The sequence below is a fragment of the Oryx dammah genome, unplaced genomic scaffold (genome assembly GCF_014754425.2).
Source record: "Oryx dammah isolate SB20612 unplaced genomic scaffold, SCBI_Odam_1.1 HiC_scaffold_28, whole genome shotgun sequence".
Lineage (NCBI taxonomy): Eukaryota > Metazoa > Chordata > Mammalia > Artiodactyla > Bovidae > Oryx > Oryx dammah.
Window position 1 is genome coordinate 97,161,836 of NW_024070212.1, and position 25,339 is coordinate 97,187,174.

The following is a 25,339-nucleotide window of genomic DNA, read 5'->3' on the forward strand; positions in this document are numbered from 1 at the left end:
CTGAGGTTCTCACTTCAGTCCTTGGACCTTCCTTTGTTCTATTTTCACGGGCTTTTTCCTTTCTTTGTCTTTTAGCCACTGCTATTTTGGACTCCTTTTTCCTATCTAACTACTTAACACTTACATTTTGTGACAAAAAAGAGATAGTTTAATTAAAAAAAAAAAAGCCAATAACGACTCTGGAGGCCCAGGTCTGAGCTCTGCCTTCACCTTCATCCTCCCCTATGTGGATGGGGAGATCCTCCCAGACCAAGCTAGGTGCTCCAGGAAGGTCAGCCACAGTCAGGGACAGTCAGCGATCCAGAAACCACTGCATCATGAGTGTCTCTGAGCTGAGCCCCACCAGAGCCCTTGGCAGTGTTTCTGGGCTTCTGCAGGTGGTCTCCTTGCTCGGCCTGGTTCTGCTTCTGCTCAAGGTGGCACAGCTCTACCACCTGTGCAGACAGTGGCTGCTCAAAACTCTCCATCTCCTCCTCCCAACTGGCTCTGTGGGCACAAGCAGGAGGTAGGATGGAGCTGGACTAGGGACTGGAAGGGCTGGGAGGGGCAAGGATGTAGAGCATGATCATGATCAGTGAGTTCATACCTTGTCCTGTGCTTGTCTGGAAGCACTGACATCGATCTGATGGATCAGCCCTGTGGGTTCACTGCCCAGGAGACAACAGAGAGAAATCTAAGACAGTGTCAGGTCACAGGAAAAGAGGCTCACCTGCTGAGTAGCTATAAGACAAACCTACTTGCCTTGATCAGACTGAGGGATTTTGAAACTAATGATTTCAGTTGTTGGCACACAGGAGTGAGGTTTCCAGGATGGGGCCAGCTAAAGAGAACTGACATTCGAGTTGCACCATCAACAGGGTGAGTTTGCCTGCCTGGTGTCCTCTCTCTGGACTATGAACTCTTGGAACTGAGCCTGTAATCCCCCTCAGCCCCAGCACCCAGCACAGAGCCTGCACAGAGTGGTGTCAGTCCATTATGTGGAGGGACAGAAGGAGGAAAATGAGCAGCTTTCAGGCTTGGGGGGACAGCATTGCCACACTCATCAATGACAGCACTAGCGTGTGAGGTGGAGGATCTCTGAGCAAAGTCAGATGGAGAGGGGTCACCAAGGGTCTGTGGCTTAAACAAGTGTCAGGAGACAATCACAGGTTGCAGAGAGCTGAGGCCTCTCTTTCTTGAATGCACAATTAGTGCAGAGTGGAGACAAAGACAAGAACTGGAAACAGCCCAAGTCCCATGTGGGCTGACCCAGTATCTCTCTCTCCTTCCTAATTTCCTGCACCCCAGGTTACTCAGGGTCCACCCCACTTGCCTGTGCATTCCATCCTCTGGGAGTTGGTTCCCATAGGCCCTCTCCCTGGAATGACCTTGCCCCTCATTTCTATGGACCAAGGCCCAACCCCAAGACATCTCCTCTCAGGTATTTTTCTTGGTCACCCATGAGTGAAGAGGAAAACTCTTTGTCCTTTGCAGATCCTTCTCATAAGGCAGAGCTGACTAGATTCAGCTATTTCTATCTGCAATGTCATAGCTATGAGCTCCTTCTGGGAGAGCCCACCTCTGGTTCATCTTTGTAACCCAAAAGCATCTTGGTAAATGATGATTTGATTAATGAGCAAATTCAGGACAAAGAGCTTTCTAACATCCGGGTGTGAGTTAGGCACCCTTCCCAAAGCTTCCCCTGAGACTTCGTCTTCACTCCATCACACATTCATGATGCTCTCCTGTTATGGCCACTTGATCTCTCAGTCTGCTCCACTCCCCTCCAGGCTCCGAACAGACAAGCATCTAGAGCTTCATCCTAGTTCAGTGCCTTAAATCTGTGCCTGGCACAGAGTAAATGCTCAGTAAACAAAAGCTTAGTGAAGGAACATGACCCACAGTAGACAAATTGCCTCAGAGCTCCTGAGTCCTGATGGAAGAAGGATGCAGGCAGAGATCAGATACAAAAGTGCAAAGGGTTGCTCTGAGTTACACAGAAGTCATTGAAATAAAGACAGTTTGACAACGGAACATGCTGGGGACCAACCGTTGATGAGAAATCCAGGGATAACAAAACAAAGCTGAGTCTCCAAAGTTGAGGAGAAGCAGTTGCTCTGTGGCAAAGAGGATGAGCCACCAGGTAGAGGGAAGAACATAGGCAAAGACCTTGTGAGCAGGTGGAACCAGTGCAAGGAGCCCTGGCAGCAGCATCTTGGGGGCAGAGCAATGTGTCCTGTGGAATCGCCAGCCCTACCAGGGCAACAATAGAGACAATAAAACATAAAGGAAAAGGCTTTGTGGTCCACACTCACGTGTTTACAAAGATTCCTCTAGGCAATGGGAAGTGCACAAATGTTTCTGAATATTAGTAAATGATATGAGATTAAAAAATCCAACTATTTTCACAATCTTATTTCAAAACCATTTTCATATATACATCCAGAATTTGTCCTACAACTGTGCACACACTCAATATGTAAAATAACATTATACACACATAGTTTAATTTTTTCACTTAGCCACATATATTCTAAATACCCTTTCATATTAACATTTACATGTATGCTGTGACAGTATTAAAGATATATAACAGTCAGTATGGCAAAATGAAATTAAATCATAGCTTAATTTTTTAAATATAGTCTATTTTTTCTTCTTCAAATAAACAAAATAAGACAAAACTGTTTACCAAGTGATATGAATTATCACTAACTGCTCATGCAAATTTTATCCAAATAACTTCCAAAAGTTTTGTGCACCATGGAGTCAAACCCTGATGTAGGTGTCTGTAAGCAGTTTGTAGTAGTGGCCTAAGTCTACCCAACAATGGGACAGAATCTGGTCTAAGCATCAAAGGTGGACAGCCAGCAAGGTCTGGATCAGAGCCCAAGTCATAAGAAACAGTTCTGAACTCTTAGTTCTGCTAATGGATCCAGAGTAATCTCCTGATACCCCAACCTACCCTTGACACGACTCCAGCCCTGGCACTGAAAGAAGGGTTTTATTGATTAATCTTTCCTTTGCTTACAATTCCAAGATGACAGTGAGCTGCAAGCCCTACTGAAAAGGGTAGAGAAATACCCGAGTGAACGTGTTCGCTGGCTGTGGGGGACAATGGCCATAGATCTGATCTACAACCCTGACTATATGAATGTGGTCCTGGGGAGGTCAGGTGAGAGGGAAACCCTCAGCAGGAGAAAATCTTCCCTTGAATACATGCCCCTGGGTGTGAAATTCCAGAAGAGACTGGCCCTTCAGACATCAAGGCCTGAATTCTTTCAAACATTCCTCAACACACTGGCCAGACTAAAGACAACATTATTTACTATTTCTAAATGCTTAAACACCTGGGTGAGGCTGGCTTCTCTTTTATTTCTTACTTTTCTTCTTATTACAGCCAAACTGAGATGATCCCAGATCTGGAAGACAATTCCCTATCCACACTGATCAAGGTTGACCACCTCTCACAGTTGCCTCTCCTTGGTCATGGGATGGCCAAACCACCACAAATTATAGTACACCCACAGGTTCTGTCTTATTCTAAGGCACTGAACAGAGCTAATGTTTCATGGCAATTCACCATTCTTGGTCCTGTGGATGTTCTTTTCCCAGAACACTGAGTCTGCCTTCCTGGGCTCACAGTGACTATCTGGACAGAGAGAGTCAGTGTTGGGAGGCAAGTGGTGGGTATATTGAGACAGACTGCCATCTGACAAGCACCAGAAAGGGGAGCACCATGGCCTGGACCTCAGCTGCTCTGGGGTCTCCCTGACTTTTTTGGTCCCCTCAACTTTTCTTCCTTACTTTTCAGGCCCAAAGTCTCATAATATCTACAGATTCCTGATTCCCTGGATTGGTAAGTACATTTAAATACAACAGTGTTCCACCTACTAGTTAGGTTAAAAAGAGCTTCCACTTTGCATAATGGAGAACTGCTGCCAGGCACCCGGTCACCACCTCCATCTCTGAATCAAGCCTTATTTCTCTTCTTCCAACACAACATTCATCCTTTGTAATGGTGCTGAGAGCCCTCCTGAACTTCATCTCTTCTCTGTCCTTTCCAATGTTCTCAGCTTGACTTTTAGGTAAATCCTTCATTCACCTGGGCCCCCCCCCCCCACTGTTTATCCACTTCTATCTCACTGCTGTCATAATCATGTCCTAGGGACAGACATACTGGAAATTCACTTCCCTGAGATGTACTGCCTTTCCAACTCTTGCTCTTCATGAGCCTTCTCCTGACATACTCGATTCCTCCCAAGTTGGCCCCAGTCTCCCCGATGCCCATACACACCCATCTGTGGTCCAGGGACAGTCTTGCTGCTGTTGGAGGGGCAGACGTTGTTCCAGCACTGGTGGATGCTGACCCCAGCCTTCCACTATGACATCCTGAAGCCCTACATGGGACTCATGGCCCACTCTGTCCAAAGGATGCTGGTGAGTTCAACCCTTGTTGCCAGTACCCACTCCCATTCAATAAAATTGACAAAGTCCACTCTCAGACACTTGTGTCCCTCAGACATCCATCAGATACAGTCCTCAGAATGATGAATTTAGAACTTCATAAGAGACAGTGCTCACCAAAACTGAATGGGACAGAGGAGCATGCAGGCACCAACTCGGGTCCACAATTTGTTCCTCAACAAAAGAAAGGAAGTTATTCGGGATGCACATTCATCTCATCTCAAGTCTTCGACACAGAAGACTAGAAGAAGGACAGCAGTACAAATTGGCCATGACTGGCTTGAGCAATGGCACCTTCAGTGGAAGAGTGGACATCCAGAATGTTACTCAAGTGGGCTCTACCTGGGTCCAGGGCTTCTATGTGGCACTGAGCCACTAATGGGAGCAAATGAAACCAGGTCTACACTCAAGAGTTCAGTTCAGTTCAGTTCAATCGCTGTTGTGTCCAACTCTTTGTGACCCCATGAATCGCAGCACACCAGGCCTCCCTGTCCATCACCATCTCCCAAAGTTCACTCAAACTCACATCCATCGAGTCAGTGGGTCTTCACAAACATCATCCCTGATCCAGACCAGGTACCACCTGGGCTCAGCTAATATTGGACAAATGAAAGGAACTGAAGTAAGTCAAGCCCCTTCCTAGGAGCCCTAATAGAGCTTCTTAGGCTTTTCCTTGCCTTTAAATATTTGCTTACTAGTGTTGGACATCACCTGACCTACTGTCAATTTTGATTCCCCCTTTGTCCCCAAGAAACTATGCTTTTTGCTCTGCCACAAGATGTTTAGCATCATAAATTATTGCTAAAATTCAGAATTAACTCAAATATTATGAGAGACCATGTCAATTTATATAGTAAAATATTCATAGGAAACTGGCATCATATTACACACATATGTTTAGCCTCAGTTGCTAAAACACATCTGCTTAGAGAGTGAGGAAATCTCATGCAAATAGGTAGAGACAGAGAGGGCCTGGCCTTGTCAGCACAGGCTTTCTGGAAGGGCAGAGCAGAGTCAGTCCACCTCTCCACAGGACAAGTGGGAGGAGCTCGTCAGCCAGGACTCACATGTAGAGATCTTCAGACATGTCTCCTTGATGACCCTGGACACCATCATGAAGTGCACCTTCAGCCTCCAGTGCAGCGTCCAGACGGACAGGTCAGTGATGGCACTTCAAGGGCAGGGTCCTGTTGTCACCAGCTGGGGAGGACTTATCTGAGAGCCAGTAAGGGCAGCAGGGATGTTTCTCAGCACAAAAATTAATGTTCTACAGAGAAACATGGACCATGGTCAAATACCATCCAGACTATTCTTGACTCAGTCACAGGTCCCTGATTCCTATACAGGGAAAAGCCTGGCTCCTTAGGACACTTGTAAATAATGAGGGTTTTCAGAGGGTAAGACAGAAATGACAATGCCTAGATGTTGCCTGTCCCTACTGACTGAGGAATCCTCGACCCAGAGCCCTAATCCCTCTCCAGGTCAGAGGCTCCCTCAACTCCAGTCTCTTCTGCATCCTTTCCTTTCAGGAACTCCAAGTCCTACATCCAGGCTGTCAGAGATCTCAACGATCTGATATTTTGATATATTTTGATATGTATTTTGATATATATTGATCTCAACAATTCTGATATTTCTTGAATGAAAAATATATTCCACCAGAACAACCTCATCTACAGGCTGACCCCTGAAGGCCACTGGAACCACCGGGCCTGCCAGCTCGCCCATCAACACACAGGTTGTCCTCCTTCTTGTGGGCTGCTCGACACACCTACATCAGGCGCATGTGAAAGGGCTTGGCCTTGACCCCCAGGCAGAGCCCAGACTCCTGCTTCCTTTTCAGGATCTGACACACACCCGCCTGCTGCAGGGACTGGGAACCCAGAGGTCAGGGTGTCAGGTGTTGAATAGGGAGTTACAGGGGTCACCAGGCTGGTGATGACTGAGTGAAACCCCTCCCAGCAGCATTCAGACAGAGCCCCCATGGGCTGTGTTACTGCAGGGATTGCCGCCTGGGGTAGATGACACTGGAGCTCTCAGTCCTGACATGCTCACCCAGTCCCACTCTCACCCACATCCTCTGGCACCCAGACTGGGCCTGAGAGGCAGATGGGGCTATGGTGGGTGCTGCATATGGGCCCCCAGAGTCCTCATCTCTGGCTTGGAACCACTGCTCTGGGACAGATGCAGTGATCAAGGAGAGGAAGGCTCACCTGCAGAAGGAGGGAGAGCCGGAGAAGGTGAGGAGCAGGAGGCACTTGGACTTCCTGGACATCCTCCTCTTTGCCAGAGTGAGTGTGAGCAAGAGAGGCCTGAGCCTTTGGGCAGAAGTTCATAGGAAGGGCAGACCCTACACTCTGGTCCTGCCTCCACAGATGGAGAATGGGAGCAGCTTCTCTGATGAGGACCTCCATGCCGAAGTGGACACATTCATGTTCAAGGGTCATGACACCACAGCCAGTGGCATCTCCTGGATCCTCTATACACTGGCTTCCCACCCTGTGCATCAGCAGAGGTGCCAGGAAGAGATCCAGAGCCTCCTGGTGGATGGTGCTCCCATTACCTGGTGAGTGTCCAGGAGATAGAAGAACCCTGTCCCATCTGTGCTAGAGAGAATCCCTGCTTGTCCTGTCCTGCCCACCCTTAGATGCATTTCTTTTCAAGGACCACCTAGACCAGATGCCCTATACTACCATGTGCATCAAGGAGGCACTGAGACTCTATCCCCCAGTGCCCAGCAAGCCAGAGAGTTGAGCAAGCCCATCACCTTCCATGAGGGATGCTCCTTACCTGCAGGTATGAACTTCACCTCACCACTCACCTAAGTCCACTCCAAGGCCACACAGGACCTCAAAGCCCCACATGGGCTCTTCCAGTTCTGAAATGGCATGGCTATTGTTTCTGCCTCAAGATAGTTAATATTTGCTTTGAAGTATATCCAACCAGTCCATTCTGAAGGAGATCAGCCCTGGGATTTCTTTGGAAGAAATGATGCTAAAGCTGAAACTCCAGTACTTTGGCCACCTCATGAGAAGAGTTGACTCATTGGAAAAAACTCTGATGCTGGGAGGGATTGGGGGCAGGAGGAGAAGGGGACGACAGAGGATGAGATGGCTGGATGGCATCACGGACTCGATGAACGTGAGTCTGAGTGAACTCCGGGGGTTGGTGATGGACAGGGAGGCCTGGTGTGCTGCGATTCATGGGATTGCAAAGAGTCGGACATGACTGAGTGACTGAACTGAACTGATGGACAACTTTTGAAGAGTGCTTGATGCAGAATCTGAAGCAGCAAACACTCAATAAGCAACTGCTGGGCTTTGAATGGGGTCTTGTATTGTAGTCCTAGAGTTAATTCCTTGAGTTGTAAAGGCTTGAAGCAAAAGCAGAGAGAAACAGGTAGAGATTGTTTTTTCCATATGGGGTCTAAGGAGGGAGCTCAGTGAAATCACTGCCAGGGGTCACACGGACTTCTTTTTGAGGCCTTCCTGTGAATGGTGGAGAGCATCTGATGACCTACCATGGCTGGAGGCCAACCATCAGCTCCCCTTCCAGTGGGCCTGAATTCAAGCCCTGCCACTTCCTAACTGTGAGATCATAGACACATCCGTTAACCTCTCAAGGCTCAGGTGCTTCCTCTCCACCTGGGGATATGACTGCCTTCCTTGAGGGCTGTGTGAGTACTAAATGAGCTACTGCACATTTCCAAAGGGCCATGATGGCACTTGATAAATGTGACTTGTCATCTGAGTTGCTCCTATATGTAAGCCTCCAATTCTTTAACTTCTCAGTCCTGGGCCCTGGTTACCTACTCCTAATCAGTGATCATGTGATTTGTCACGCCCAGCCCACCAGTCTCGCAAGGGCATCATTTCATTCAGAGTGATGGAGAGTGATCCAAGACACTTTGTGCCAGCACATGCCCGCTGCTCCATGGGAACCATCAGGCTTCTCTCTCTCCTCCCTTCCCCATAGGAATCAACCTCCCCTGTCCTTTTATGGGCTTCATCACAACCCAAAGGTGTGGCCAAACCTGGAGGTAAGATGGGGTGGGCGGAGGGGATGGGATGCTCTCTCCACACCAACCCCTTCTCCTGATCCTCCTCTGGGATTCTTGTCCCCTGGTAGATTGACGCAAGAAGTTTGACCCCATCTGTCCTGGCCCTAGTGCTCTCTCTGCAGGTGTTTGACCCATCCCAGTTTGCACCAGGTTCTACTCGACACAGCCATGCCTTCCTGCCCTTCTCAGGAGGATTCAGGTGAGGCCTCTGTACTTGGGGAAGCAGGTGTCACTGGTTGCCATCCGGTATGTGTGATTGTCTGCATTCAGATGTGGTACATGCAGTTTTGTCCTTGTATGTTGATGTGTTGAGAAGGGGGGGGCGGTGGGTATCCAGGTATAAGAAGGCTTTCAGGACCCACCACAATGACTTTGATCTCCTGACTTCTGCCATAACTGGCCACATTTCCATGTCAGTGGTTGTTTCAAAGTATTCTGGGGATTTCCTCACTTTAGGAGTATGGCTTTAGCATCAGAAGTTTTCATGAAAGTTAATCTTCAGATGCTTAGTTCTTTGCAATTATCAGTTATCTTAAAAGGCAGATGACTCTTCTCTCTTCCCACATTCTTAGTCAGAGCACTACCTTTTCTGCTCAAATCACCAATCAGCCTCTCATTGTATATATTATGTTTCCATGTATTTGGACTCCCAGCTGTCTTCCTTCTTCCCAGCTGTCCTGGAGGTTCAAGTCATATTAGTGATCAGTTACAATTGCACTTTGAAGAAAGTTACACAGTCAGTGTGTTCTCTATTTCTCTGGGGGAACCTAACAAATCTTTAACTAAATATTCATATAAATGTGATACCTTTTCAAGTTGCCCAAATTCTTTATATGTATGGTGGGTTATATACCACACTCCCAAATTCTACAGTGTCTAACGTTGGCAAAAAGCATAAAGTGGAGGACAATCAAGCAATTGTGAGAGAAAAATCCATTATTTTGTATTTAACACAAGCCTTTGAAAAGTTCCTTGCATTTAAATATAAAGCACACTTTAAATGATGATTAAGGTGGATGACACATCCAGAATGACTATGGTGAAAATTGTAAGATCATCCCCTGAAACAGTAACTTTCATAACTGCAACTTCTTAGTAAGAACCAGTTTTTTTTTTTTTTTCTGAATCTACAGTTCTGTGAAATTTTCAGTTAGTGAATCAACCTTCACAGAATAGTTTTGAAGCCAATTGTCTTCCTGAATTGGTTCTAGGATTTAATTTGCACTAGGGTCCAGTCCTTCCTTGTAGACATGGCTGCATGTCATGCAGCTGCCACTAGAGGACAAGAGGGACTCAGAAGCTTGATTCCTAGGTCAGAATTAATACATATCATACTGTCATTCCATTTAGGTTGTTTTCAGTTCGGTTCAGTTCAGTCCCTCAGTCGTGTCTGACTCTTTGTGACCCCATGAACCGCAGCACACCAGGCTTCCCTGTCCATCACCAACTCCCAGAGCTTATCCAAACTCATCTCCATTGAGTCTGTGATACCATCCAACCATCTCATCCTCTGTTGTCCCCTTCTCCTCCTGCCTTCAATCTTTCCCAACATCAGGTTCTTTTCAAATGAGTCCGCTCTTCGCATCAGGTGGCCAAAGGATTGGAGTTTCAGCTTCAGCATCAGTCCTTCCAATGAACACCCAGGACTGATTTCCTTTAAATTTTGTTTAAATATGAAAGCATATATTAAGCATGTCTTCATGTGCCAAGGCCTGTGCTAGGAGATGGAAAAACAGAGAGGATAATGCCATTCTCCCTCAGAGCTCACTATCAACAAATCAACATGTCTATTCAAGACAGACACCATTCACACACCCACTCTTTCACTCACTCATTCATTGAGCAGACTGTGGAAGGTTAGAAGATCTTGGTGCTGTGCTAGGCACTGGATGTGATATGTCCTTGAGTTAACACTAATGGTGCCTTGAGGTGCCTTGAGGAGGGGAGAGGTGCAGGGAGCAGAGGTGGTGAAGGTGGTGGTCACTGGATTGAGCCTTGAGCATGTGGTCTGTGGAGGTGGGGGAAGGGACAACAAGAGAAGCTGAGTTGAGGAAGAGGAGCTGTGATAGCTTACAGTAAACTGTATTGGATTCGTGACCTCTGAGGGAGAGAATTTCACTTTGGGACCAGACAGGTGGCTTCAGTCACTCAGAGCTTTGTGTGGCAAAAGTTTTATTACAGTCAAAATGGGCAGAGAAAGCATCTTACATAGACATCAGAAAGAGGCAGAGAGTGTTGCTAGTTTTAACAAGGGAAATCCCTTGCATTCCTATACACTAACAATGAGAAAACAGAAAGAGAAATTAAGGAAACAATTCCATTCACCACTGCAACAAAAAGAATAAAATACTTAGGAATATATCTACCTAAAGAAACAAAATACCTATATATATATAGAGAGAAAACTATAAAACACTGATGAAAGAAATCAAAGGGAACACAAATAGATGGAGAAATATACCATGTTCATGTATTGGAAGAATCAATATAGTGAAAATGAGTATACTACCCAAAGCAATCTATAGATTCAAAGCAATCCCTGTCAAGCTACCAGCAGTATTTTTCACAGAGCTAGAACAAATAATTTCACAGTTTGTATGGAAATACAAAAAAAAACTCTAATAGCCAAAGCAATCTTGAGAAAGAAGAACGGAACAGGAAGAATCAACCTGCCTGACTTCAGGCTCTACTACAAGGCTACAGTCATCAAGACAGTATGGTACTGGCACAAAGACAGAAATACAGATCAATGGAACAAAATAGAAAGCCCAGAGATAAATCCACGAACCTATGGACACCTTATCTTTGACAAAGGAGGCAAGAATATACAATGGAGAAAAGAGAATCTCTTTAACAAGTGGTGCTGGGAAAACTGGTCAACCACTTGTAAAAGATTTATATACTTTTTCAAAAGAATGTCTCAAGCTTGTAGAGGTCTTATCAGACCCACTCCCACAACACACATCTTAAGATAATAGGATTAGTCAGAAGTTTCCTGTTAAGAAGGAGAAACATGTCCTGGATCAAGATACATTGCTGTTATACAATCATTAGTACAAGCTTAAGGAAAAACATACCCTTGAGCAAGATATGTTTTATTTTGTTTTGTTTTCTGTAATCATCAGCTCTGGGCTTAAAGAAAGTTAGTCTTAGGCAATTTAGATTGTTACCATAACAACTCAGAGCTTAAGAAAAAGATGTCTTATGTGACTAAGATGAAGGAATGTAAGGGGAAAAAATGGGTTTATCCCTTTCTCCTCCTTGAAGGTCCTGGTATCCTTATCAACCTATGTAATAAGAAGCTGTCTCAGCTGGACAGGACGCAGATGAGTAAGGAACAATCCAGAGAGAGCTGTGATACAGTTGTAGCACTGGGTGATGTCCTCCTTGTGATGGGGAACAGAACAGTCCTGGAGCTGCTGTGGCTTCAATAGAGAGAGGAGATGCAGAGAGGCTGAAAAGATCAGGTAAGGAGACCAAGGATGGTTAGTTAGGGGGTCACTTCTAGAGTAGAATAGGAAGATTCCAGAGCAGATTGACTGAAGGGCTGAGGGGATACAGGAGACCAATCCATTAATTAACTGGGAGGCAAATGGTCCAGCAGGTTCAGGGTCACTAATTCGTGTCCCAACAAGGAAGTTGTTTGTTGCCATTCTAATTCCTTGCACAACCCTCTCTTGTCCTCTCTGGAAATGGGAACCCCTATTTTTCTGCCATAGAAAGTGAGGGCCTGAGTGTGAAGCCCACCCTGTCCCATAGAGTGTCCTGGCCTGGCCTAAAACCAGAAACTGCCTGTGAACCAGTGAACAAAGTTCTCATTCACATTTCCTGACTTGCTTGACTTGATTCTGTGCTTAGAGTGCAGGTGTTCCCCAACAGGATTTCCTGCTGAGAGCATAAGTGGGAGTTAGGGGCTAGTTTTTAGAGAGGTGGGCTTTGTCAAAAGACAGGGGGAGAGTGTGGACCAAGGCCTGGGTGGCAAGTTCAATGTGATTTACAGGGAAGGGATCACGGCTTGGTCATGTGGAGGACAGCCCTGAATCCCTGTCTCCAGCAGGTGTCAGAAGCCTCTGCTCATTTCCTTTTCCCATCCTGACCCAGGAACTGCATCGGGAAGCAGTTTGCCATGAATGAGTCAAAGGTGGCTGTGGCCCTGACCTTGCTTTGATTTGAACTGGCACCAGATCCCTCAAGAGTCTCAGTGCCCATTCGAAAACTTGTGTTGAAGTCTAAAAATGGGATCTACTTGTGGCTCAGGAAGATCCTCTGATCCTTTTGTGGACAGCACAAGCTCTGAGGGCCCCTGTCTGTCAACCTGCCTTGCTGTATCTCTCCTGTTCATGCCTCTTTGCCCACTTCCTGCTTCCATCTGCCCACCTACCAGCCTGCCTCATCTCCTGCTTCCTGCTCAGCAAACTTCCTGTCCTCCTCTCACTTGTCTATAGGCTCCTATCTGGTTCTCTCTCCATCTGTCTCTGACCCCTTATATCTCTCATTGCCCACCTGAATCCCAATCATCAGCCCTCCTCCATTCTGTCTACTCTCTCCCTGTGTTTCTCCCCTTCTGCCTGCATTTCTGTCCCTGTATTCACTTCCTTTTGCTGATAAAATAATGTAACACTGCCTTAGGGAATAGGCTCTGACAGCTCTGGAGTGAGAAATCTGAAATTGGTTGCCCTTGAATAACCAAGATGTTGGTGGGCCCCCTCTCTAGGGATCTAGGACAGGGTCCCAGTCTTTGCCTTTTCTGCATCGAGAGCTGCAATCCTTGCATTCCTTGGCTCCTGGGCCATCCTCCACATTCAAATCCAGCAGCACCTTCAAATGAACCTCTTCTTCTGTCTTCACATCACCTTCTCTTTCATGATGACTTTGTGATTAGATGAACAACTCAGATAAGATAGGCTTGTTCTCCTGATCTAGGGTTGAGGACAAGGACACCTGGGCAGCTGTTGCTGGACCTGCTAAGTCCTGTGTGACTACCAATGGCCTGGGCTCCCGATCTCTCCCGTGTGTGATGAGTCTTCCCGTGTGTCACTCATATGGCTTCCTCTCTCTTGCCCTCCCTGGATAAAGTTCACAATGTCATATGGAGTGTGTGTGTCTTTGAAAGGAGCTGGTAAGGGAGAGAGAAAGGAGAGGGAAGGGAAGGGAAAACAGTGGAGAGGACAAGGGGAAATAACACCTGCTCTGTGGCGCTGGAACCCCAGCAGAGAGAGCATGTCCAGTTCCCTTGCAGCCTCACACTCTGGGGTCCCTCATTCCCCACACCCTGCCTGGCATCTGAGGCCCCCATGACAGCTGAGTCAGGAGAAAATTCTCATCTCCAAAGGCTCAGAGGGAAGACGCTCACACCAGCACCTGTCAGGGAAGGAGCCTCCCTGATCTTCTGTGGTAGCTTCCTCACCACATCTGTAGAGGGGCCCAGCCAACGCCCACCCTGTGCTAGCAGGGAAGACTTTACAGACTAGCCAGGCACATGGGTCTCCTTCATCCTAGAAGAGATTTGAAAAGAACCCAGCCTGGACATGTCACCAGCCCCCTGACAGCCCTACCTCACAAGCAGAACCTTAGGCTTCTCAGAGGCCACAAGTGGTGGGGGCATGTGTGTACTGGAGGGCCTGGGAGGAACCAGCTGGGCACAAGTGTTGGCTGCTGGGAGAAGATGTCAGATCCAAATCCAGGACAGCTGGTGGTACCTCCCACCTAGGACAGCACCGTGGAGTCTCTGGTCTCTCTCCTCAGCCACCATGATGAAGGAGGAGCTTCTTCAGCCCTGGTGCTCCCAGAGACTGACCAGTCCTCCTGACTCAGGCACTGACCAGGACAAGGCCCTGCACTCCTCCAGCCTCTCTGCACCCAAGCCTGCTGTCTTCTGGCTCTGCACACAGGTCCTCCTCCCACTCGCCCCTGCTCTTCCTAGCCCAGGGCCCTGGTGCCAGGGGAGACTTCCCTGCAGCCCTGGGGCTGCGCTGGTATGGTGCCATGTGCCTCTTGAAGGGGCATCTCCCCAGCCGGTGCCTGACGCTGGACCCTTCAGACCAGTTCCCCTTTTTCCCCACTCGCCCCAGGCCCTAGGCCTCAGGGCTAGTTCATCTGCTACAAGGATGGGCCAGATGGACACTCCGGGCTGGATGGAGCAAAGGGCAGGAGAGTTGACTGGGAGGGTCCTAGACAAGAAGCTTTTCAGGTCCCCTGGTGTCAGGAGGTACAGAAGGGCTTCAGTTAGTCACTCTGAGAGCACCTGACAATGGACCCCCTCTCCTTTCTGTTCTTAGGGCTGAATCAAGATGCCGAACCAATAAAGGAAAATCTAGTCACTCGGTGTGGGGAGGAAGAGCTGCAGAGCCTTGAGAGGAACCCAGGACAAGGAGGGGATGGGTGGGCTGGGAGGCGGTTGAGTGTAAGAGGTTACCCGCCCCTGACCTTTAGTTTGGACAAGCCCCCCAAATGTGGCCCCATAGGTTGTGCGTGAACCACATATCAGGAGATCAGGCATTCAAGGAGAGTGTTGGGGTCAGAGTTACATAGGGTGGAAGAGCAGGTCAAGAGGAATCTTAAGGCTCCTGAGAGAGCTAGCTTCCAAGTAGATTTCATGGAAATCTTTGGTGTTTTACTTGGAATTGTAGGCATTGGATTTGATCTTAAGAGAGAAAATTATGAAATAGTGATATAAGTCACTAAAGATGAAACTTCACCCCTTCCTCTTTTGCATATGATCTCCATCTCTTTTCAATACCCACCACTCTAAAAGCACTCTCTACCTGTTGAACTCTTATTCACCCTTCAATGCCCCATTCTTTTTTTTTTTTTTTGGTCGGGGGGAGCAGGTCAGTGTCTATTCCTGGATCACAAGAATTATTTTTATTGTACTAGGGTAAGTTTCTACCTTTAATACAGCCTGTGAGCTCAAGAAATATTTGATGAGTGAATGAATGACTGAAAGACCTTCCTGGGAGGTATGTAGGAAATAAATTATTATCCCACATTTCAAAATAGAAGCTGAGGCTCAGAGAGGACAAGTCACTCGCTGCATAAGTAGTAAAATCACTCTGGGGCTGGGCCTCCCAGATGCAAGGCCAGTGCTCCATCCACTGGCACAGTCATCCAGGACACACTCCATAGCGGACAGGACAAGCCCTGGGGAACTATTAAGAGGAGCTGAGGCGGGCAGTTCTGAAGTTCAACAGAGAAGGATTTCAATTTCACCAGGGTCTCTCAGAGTCTGTTTTCTGCTGACAACATCACTTTTCCTCTCTGAAGTTAGTTATCCTCTCTGAAATGGGGATGATAATAAAACAAACCACATCTACTGAAAGTCTGCTGAACTAAACTGTGACTGACTAGTTTAAAGTCAGCTCTACTTGCAGGTGTGTCTCTGCACCAGACAACACGGCACATTGCAGTTTCTCATTAAATATTTGGTGAGAAATATGGAGAAGGAAAAGTGGGGGTATGCCTGGCCATTGTCACTGTCAGCTAAGAAAGCTTTTCTCCCACTCTTCCCCAAAGTGTATCCTGCACAATCAACTCTGGAGTCCCAGGTCTGAGCTCTGCCTCCATGTTCCCCCTCCCCCAGGTGGGCAGGGAGATCCTCCAGACTGGGTGCTCAGGGAAAGTTAACCACAGTCAGGGACAGTCAGACCCTGCACCATGAGTGTCTCTGCACTGAGCCCCTCCAGAGCCCTGGGCAGGGTCTGGGCTCCTGCAGGTGCTCTCCCTGCTCGACCTCGTTCTTCTTCTGCTCAAGGCGGCACAGCTCTACCTGCCCAAACAGTGGCTGCTCAAAGCCCTTCATCAGTCCCCGTCTCCTGCTTCCCACTGGCTCTATGGACACAAGCAGGAGATAGGGCGGAGCTGGACCAGGGAATGGGAGGGCCGGGAGGGGAGGGGCTCTAGGGCATGATCATGGTCAGTTAGTCCATGGGACAAAGGCTTGCTGTGTGACCAGCACATGACTCCATGAAGTAACCCAGCTAACCTCTCAGGTCATGGCTCTTCACCCTGTCCAGGGAACTCACTCCTCCCAGGCCTTGTGCTGGTGTCCTTGGGTCTGTCAGACACTCTTCCTTAAGGAGATCTCAGGCTGTCCTGGCAGCCCTGCCCTCTGAGGACAACAACTGTTCCTTCCTGAATCTCCCCACTCTCCAGGCTGAGCACCTTCAGCTGTTCTCACAGGCTTCCAGAGGCTACCCTACCCCATCCCTCAATCCCACCCTCCCTGCCTGGCCCTGAGCTCGCCTCAGAGCACAGATGTCAGTCTGCTGGATCAGCCCTGTGGGTTCACTGTGTGTGGAGACAACAGACAGGAATCTAAGACAGTGTCACATCACAGGAAAAGAGGCTCACTTGCTGGGTGGGGACTTAAATCAGCTGTAGAGACAAACCAGCTCAGCTTGTTCAGACTGAGGAAATTATATGGTCTCGTGGTTCAGTTCAGTTCAGTTCAATCGCTCAGTCGTACCTGACTCTTTGTTACCCCATGAATCACAGCACGCCAGGACTCCGTGTCCATCACCAAATCCCGCAGTTCACTCAAACTCATCTCCGTCGAGTCGGTGATGCCATCCAGCCATCTCATCCTCTGTCATCCCCTTCTCCTCCTGCCCTCAATCTTTCCCAGCATCAGGGTCTTTTCCAATGAGTCAACACTTCCCATGACATGGCCGAAGTATTGGAGTTTCAGCTTCAACATCAGTCTTTTCAATGAACACCCAGGACTGATCTTCTTTAGGATGGACTGGTTGGATCTTCTTGCAGTCCAAGGGACTCTCAAGAGTCTTCTCCAACACCACAGTTCAAAAGCATCAATTCTTCAGCGCTCAGCCTTCTTCACAGTCCAACTCTCACATCCATACATGACCACAGGAAAAACCATAGCTTTGACTAGACGGACCTTTGTTGGCAAAGTAATGTCTCTGCTTTTGAATATGCTGTCTAGGTTGGTCATACCTTTCCTTCCAAGCAGTAAGCATCTTTTAATTTCATGGCTGCAATCACCATCGAAAGTGATTTTGGAGCCCCCCAAAATAAAGTCTGACATTGTTTCCACTGTTTCCCCATATATTTCCCATGAAGGCATGGGACCAGGTGCCATGATCTTAGTTTTCTGAATGTTGAGCTTTAAGCCAACTTTTTCACTCTCCTCTTTCACTTTCATCAAGAGGCTTTTTAGTTCCTCTTCACTTTCTGCCATAGGGTGGTGTCATCTGCATATCTGAGGTTATTGATATTTCTCCCAGCAATGTTGATTCCAGCTTGTGCTTCCTCCAGCCCAGCGTTTCTCATGATGTACTCTGCATAGAAGTTAAATAAGCAGGGTGACAATATACAGCCTTGACGTACTCCTTTTCCTATTTGGAACCAGTCTGTTTTTCCATGTCCAGTTCTAACTGTTTCTTCCTCACCTGCATATAGGCTTCTCAAGAGGCAGGTCAGGTGGTCTGGTATTCCCATCTCTTTCAGAATTTTCCACAGTTTATTGTGATCCACACAGTCAAAGGCTTTGGCATAGTCAATAAAGCAGAAATAGATGTTTTTCTGGAACTTTCTTGCTTTTTCCATGATCCAGCAGATGTTGGCAATTTCATCTCTGGTTCCTTTGCCTTTCCTAAAACCAGCTTGAACATCAGGGAATTCACGGTTCACGTATTGCTGAAGCCTGGCGTGGAGAATTTTGAGCATTATTTTACCAGCCTGTGAGATGAGTGCAATTGTGTGGTACCTTGAGCATTCTTTGGCATTGCCTTTCATTGGAATTAGAATGAAAACTGACCTTTTCCAGTCCTGTGGCCATTGCTGAGGTTTCCAAATTTGCTGGCATATTGAGTGCAGCACTTTCACAGCATCATCTCTCAGGATTTGAAATAGCTCAACTGGAATTCCATCACCTCTACTAGCTTTGCTTGTAGTGATGTTTTCTAAGGCCCACTTGACTTCACATTCCAGGATGTCTGTCTCAAGGTGAGTGTGAGTGATCACACCATCGTGATTATCTGAGTCATGAAGATCTTTTTTGTACAGTTCTTCTGTGTATTCTTGCCACCTCTTCTTAATATCTTCTGCTTCTATCAGATCCATACCATTTCTGTCCTTTATCGAGCCCATCTTTGCATGAAATATTCCCTTGGTATCTCTGATTTTCTTGAAGATATCTCTAGTCTTTCCCATTCTGTTCTTTTCCTCTATTTCTTTGCATTGATCACTGAGGAAGGCTTTCTGATCTCTCCTTTCTATTCTTTGGAACTCTGCATTCAGATGCTTATATCTTTCCTTTTCTTCTTTGCTTTTCACTTCTCTTCTTTTCACAGCTATTTGTAAGGCCTCCCCAGACAGCCATTTTGCTTTTTTTGCATTTCTTTTTCTTGGGGATGGTCTTGATCCCTGTCTCCTGTACAATGTCATGAACCTCATTCCATAGTTCATCAGGCACTCTGTCTATCTGATCTAGTCCCTTAAATCTATTTCTCACTTCCACTGCATAATCATAAAGGATTTGATTTAAGTCATATTTGAATGGTCTAGTGGTTTTCCCTACTTTCTTCAAGTTAACTCTGAATTTGGCAATAAGGAGTTCATGATCTGAGCCACAGTCAGCTCCCAGTCTTGTTTTTGTTGACTGTATAGAGCTTCTCCATCTTTGGCTGCAAAGAATATAATCAATCTGATTTTGGTGTTGACCATCTGGTGATGTCCATGTGCAGAGTCTTCTCTTGTGTTGTTGGAAGAGAGTGTTATGACCAGTGCGTTTTCTTGGCAAAACTCTATTAGTCTTTGCCCTGCTTCATCCTGCACTTCAAGGCCAAATTTGCCTGTTACTCCAGGTGTTTCTTGACTTCCTACTTTTACATTCCAGTCCCCTATAATGAAAAGAACATCTTTTTTGGGTGTTAGTTCTAAAAGGTCTTGTAGGTCTTCATAGAACCGTTCAATTTCAGTTTCTTCAGTGTTACTGGTTGGGACATAGGCTTGGATTACCATGATATTGAATGGTTTGCCTTGGAAACGAACAGAGATCATTCTGTCATTTTTGAGATTGAATCCAAGTACTGCATTTTGGACTCTTTTGTTGACCATGATGGTTACTCCATTTCCTCTAAGGGATTCCTGCCCGCAGTAGTAGAGATAATGGTCATCTGAGTTAAATTCACCCATTCCAGTCCATTTTAGTTCGCTGAATCCTGGAATGTCAACGTTAACTCTTGCCATCTCTTGTTTGACCATTTCCAATTTGTCTTGATTCATGGACCTAACATTCTAGGTTCCTATGCAATATTTCTCTTATAGCATCAGACCTTGCTTCTATCACCAGTCACATCCACAACTGGGTTCGTTTTTGCTTTGGCTCCATCCCTTCATTCTTTTTGGAGTTATTTCTCCACTGATCTCCTGTAGCATATTGGGCACCTACCGACCTGGAGAGTTCTTTCAGTATCTTATCATTTTGCCTTTTCATACTGTTCATGGGGTTCTCAAGGCAAGAATACTGAAGTGATTTGAACCCTGACACATTCTTTGCACAGAAGAGTGAAGCTTCCCAGGTTGGGGTCAGGTGAGAAGAACTGAAATTTGAGTTGCTGGCCTGGTGTCTTGTCTGTGGACCATGAGCTCTTGGAACTGAGCCTATAATCCCCCTCACCCTGAACACCCAGCACAGAGAAACACAGGAGCCACCTGTGGAGAGGGGTCACCAAGGGTTTGTGGCTCAAACAAGTGTTAGGAGACAGTCAGGGGTTGCAGAGAGCTGAGACCTCTCTTTCTCTGCAGCATGATTAGAGCAGAGTGGAGACAGAGACAAGAGCCTGAACCCCATGTGGGCTGGCCCGGTACCTCTCCCCCCTCTCCTTCCTAATCTCTGGCACCCTACATTACTCAAGGTCCTCCCCACCTGCCTATGCATTCCAGCTTCTGGGACTCTGCTCTCATGGGCCCTCTCCCTGGAATGCTGTTGTCCCTCATGTCCATCTACCAAGGCCCAACCCCAAGCCATCTCCTCCAAGATGGGTCACTCACAAATGGAGAGGACAACTCTTTTTTCCCCTTGCACGTCCTTCTGCTAAGTCAGCGATAACCAGATTTAGGTATTTTAGTCTTTAGTCTTCAGTCTTCTAAAGACTATTTTAATCTTTAGTCTTCAGTCTTCAATACTATGAGCTCCTTCTGGGAGAGCCCGCCTCTAGATAAACTTTGTAACCCAAAAGCATCTTGGTAAATGATGAGTCAAAGAATGAGCAAGTGGTGGAAAAAGAACTTTCTAATGTCCAAATCTGAGTGAGGCCCTCTTCCCCAAAGCTTCCCCATAGGCTCTGTCTTCCCTCCATCACACATTCATGACCCCCCTCCTGTTATGACTGCTTAATTTCTCAGTCTCCTCTAGTCTGCAGACTCCAAACAGATTAGCCACATCCTAATTCTGTGCCTTAAATCAGAGTCTGGCACAGAGTAAATGCTCAGTAAGCACAGGCTGAGTGAAGGAACATGACCCACAGTAGACAAATTGCCTCAGAGCTCCTGAGTCCTGATGGGAGAAGGATGCAGGCAGAGATCAGATACCAAAGTGCAGAGGGTTGCTCTGAGTTACACAGAAGTCATTGAAATAAAGATGATGTGACTACATGGAACATGCCTGGGACCAAATGTTGGTGAGAAATCCAGAGCTGACCAAATAAAGCTGAGTCTCCAAAGTTGAGGAGAGGCAGTTGCTCTCTGGCAAAGAGGACAGGCCACCAGGTAGAGGGAAGAATGTGAACAAAGACCTGGAAGATGAGCAGGTGGAGCCAGTGCAAGGAGCACTGGCAGCAGCATCTTGGGGGCAGAGCAATGGGTCCTGTGGAATCGCCAGCCTGTCAGGGCAAGAATAGAGAGAGTAAAATCAGAAAGGAAAGGGCTTGGTGGTCAACACTCAGGGATGTACAAAGATTCCACTACAAGATGGGAAATGCACATAAGTTTCTGGATATGAATAAATTAAAATGAGGCAAAAAGTTCACATATCAAAATCTTAGTTCAATACAATTTTCATACATGTACATCCAGAAACTGTCCTGCAACTGTGTACATACTCAATTAGTAAAATAATATTGTATAGACACAATTTAGTACTTAATTTTTTTTAATGTAGCCATATACATTCTTTCATATTAACAAATGTTTACATACATGCTAGGATAATATTGAAGATACATAACAATCAATATGGCAAAATGAATTTAAATCATAAGTTTAATTTTGCCGTTTCTTCCTCCAGGGAATCATCCCAACCCAGGGATAGAATCCATATCTCCTGTGTCTCCTACATTGCAGGCAGATTCATTACCTGCTGAAACATCAGGGAAGCCCTTTAAAATATAACCTATTTTATAATCTAAATAAAATTATATGACAAAACTGCTGACCAAATGATATGTTTTATCATAAATTGCTCATGCAAATGTTGTAGAAATAACTTCCAAAAGTTTTGTACACCAGGGGTTTTCCTGGTGTAAGTTTCTGTAGGTAATTTGTAGTGCTGGCCCATAAGTCAACCAAACAGTGGGACAGAATCTGGTCTGAGGACAAGGATTTCAGGTCAGAAGAAATAGTTCTAAACTCTTAGTTCTGCTGGAGCATCCAGAGTGACCATTTAGTACCCATCCTGCCTTTACCCCCACTTCAGCTCTGGCAGTGAAATAAGGGTTTTATTGACTTGCCTTTCCCTTGGTGACAGTTCCAAGAGGAAATCAAGCTGCAACCTCTACTCTTACTGCAGAAAGTAAAGAAATACCTGAGAGCCTGTGCTCACTGGATGTGGGGAACTAATGCCCTGACTAAATGAAAGTGGCCCTGGGGGATCAGGTGAGATGGAAACCCACGTCCAAACAGGAGAAAATCTCCCTTCTTGGGTACAAGCCACTGGGTATGAAATTCCACAAGAGACTGGCACTTGAGACATCAAGGTCTGAACTCTTCTTTAATCAGCTATGTGTAAAGCCTCCTCAGACAACTACTTTGCCTTCTTGCATTTCTTTTTCTTCAGGATGGCATTAGGCACTGCCTCCTGTACGATATTACAAACCTCCACCCATAGTTCTTCAGACACTCTATCAGAGTGTCTAATCCTTTGAATCTATTTGTCACTTCCACTGTTTAAGGGATTTGATTTAGGTCATATCTGAATGGCCTAGTGGTTTTCCCTACTTTCCTCAATTTAAGCTGAATTTAGCAATAAGGAACTAATGATCTGAGCCACAGTCAGCTCCAGGTCTTGTTTTTCCTGACTATAGAGAGCCTCTCCATCTTCGACTGCAAAGAATATAATCAATCTGATTTAGGTATGGCCATTTAGTGATGTCCATGTGTAGAGTTGTCTCTTGTGCTGTTGGAAAGGGCTGTTTTCAATGACCAGCAGGTTCTCTTGACAAAACTCTGTTAACTTTTTCCCTGCTTCATTTTGTACTCTAAGGCCAAACTTGCCTGTTACTCCAGTATCTCTTGACTTCCTACTTTTGCATTCCAGTAACCTATGATGAAAAGGACTTTTTTTTTTTTTTTTTTTTTTTGGTGTTAATTCTAGAAGGTCTTGTAGGTCTTCATAGAATCGGTCAACTTCAGCTTCTTTGGCATTAGTGATTGGGACATAGACTTGGTGGTGTTGAATGGTTTGCCTTGGAACAAGCCAAGATCATTCTCATTTTTGAGACTGTACCCAAGTACTGCATTTTGGCCTTGTTTGTTGATTATGAGGGCTACTCCATTTCTTCTAAAGAATTCTTTCCCACAGTAATAGATATAATGGTCATCTTATTTAAATTCGCCTATTCCCATCAATTATAGTTCACTGATTCCTAAGATGTCAAAGTTCACTTATGCCAGCTCCTGCTTGACTACATCCAACTTACCTTGATTCATGGACCTAACATTTCAGGTTCCTATGCAATATTGTTCTTTATAGCATTGTACTTAACTTTCACCACCAGATATATCCACAACTGAGTGTCATTTTTGCTTTGGCCCAACCACTTGATTCTTTCTGGACCTATTGCCCTCCACTCTTTTCCAGTAGTATACTGGACATCTTCCTACCTGGGGGGCTCATCTTCAGGTGTCATATCTTTTCACATTATCATACTGTTCATGGGGTTCTTGCAGCAAAAATACTGGATGGCTTTTGTCAGAACTCTCCACTATGACTCATCCATCTTGGGTGACCCTGCATGGCATGGCTCATAGCTTCATTGATTATAAAGGCCCCTTCAACACAAAAAGGCTGTTATCCAGGAAGGGAAGATACCTGCTGCTGCTGCTGCTGCTGCTACTAAGTTGTTTCAGTCATGTCTGACTCTGTGCGACCCCACAGATGGCAGCCCACTAGGCTCCTCTGTCCCTGGGATTCTCCAGGCAAGAATACTGGAGTGGGTTGCCATTTCCTTCTCCAATGCATGAAAGTGAAAAGTGAAAGTGAAGTCACTCAGTCGTGCCCAACTCTTAGCGACCCCATGGACTTCAGCCTACCAGGCTCCTCCATCCATGGGATTTTCCAGGCAGGAGTACTGGAGTGGGTTGCCATTGCCTTCTCCAGATGCCTGCTATGTACTGCCAAATAAAATTCAAGATTATCAACTTATATGAGAGATCTGAGAACAAGGAAAGTCTTACCTGCCGGGAGCCAGAATGAGGAACTCCACCATGGCAAAGACCATGAGGAAGGAGGCTCGGCATAACACAAAGGTGGGATCAAGCCTCAGGACACCCCCTGTTCCCGAGCATCTACCCCCAAAACCAGAGTCTGCCTACTTTACTGTTTTATGCTCTCACCTATACCTCTGACTTTATGGGGGGCTGCCCCCCACCACCTCTCTCAGAGAAGGAGTTAACTTGCAGCTCCAGTCAATAAAAATTCCTGGGCTTGACAAGAGTGTTTCAACTTACAAACTCCTCTGAAGGTTCTCTAGCCTGCCTGAGCAGGTTTGTCCGGCCACATGTGATTGTTTACAGCCTCCCAACTGTGATAGGCATGAGATACTTTAAACTTTCTATATACAGGTTCTTTTGAGAAGTTACAAAATTATTAGTATAGTATAGTGGGTTGATTCGAAATTATATTGGTGAAGGGTTTTTCATTTGTTGAGCCAATATTTGCTGTTAAATCTCCATATTCTCTGCCCTTATAATGAATATAACTAGCATATAGGAGAAATAAGTATTAACCTTTAAGATTAATCATGTTAAACCTTAGGCTAAGTAAATTCCTTTCTTGATTGTAACCCACTACACCCTCACCCTATAAGAAAGCAACTTTATTTGGAGGGTGGCACCTGGTTTAAGAAAAAATCACCCCTGGAAAAAATAAGTTTTCTGGTTGACTGACCATTATCAGAAAGGGCCATAAAATGTCAGCAGGCCTCATGGCCAGAAGATGATGTAAAACCCCTAAGACCTTTGTATAATTTTATATGAAGCACCTGATTTTGACAAGGGTCAGGTCTGCTGACCCCACGTGACTCTGTATTCATCCCTATGTATAACAGAAAGTATATAAGCAAACATGAAAATAAAGAAAACAGATCAGTTTCTGGAAAGACTGATTCCCCCATGTCGTTTCTTTCTTGTTCTCCGTTTTTCTGGCTGAATTCCCATCTGGAGTGTGGGTACTCACCAAGCCTGCTAATTTTGCCTGGGCTTCTAAGATCTGACCGGGGAGGCCTCAGTGCCTCCTCTCCTTTGGGAGAAAGGAAAGACGCCTGTGGCCTATGTAGGTGGTGCAAATTCCTTGTCTTGGAGTTTTATTGGTATTCCACATAAACCAAGTTATTCAGCATCTTTTTCTCCAGTAATTTTCCTACTACACTATTCTTT

General features: G+C 46.1%; 1 pseudogene; it reads left to right on the top strand.

Moving 5' to 3' along the window:
• The first annotated feature begins 317 nt into the window (after positions 1-317).
• On the top strand, positions 318-12,776 carry LOC120856191 (annotated as a pseudogene).
• Positions 12,777-25,339: the final 12,563 nt, after the last annotated feature.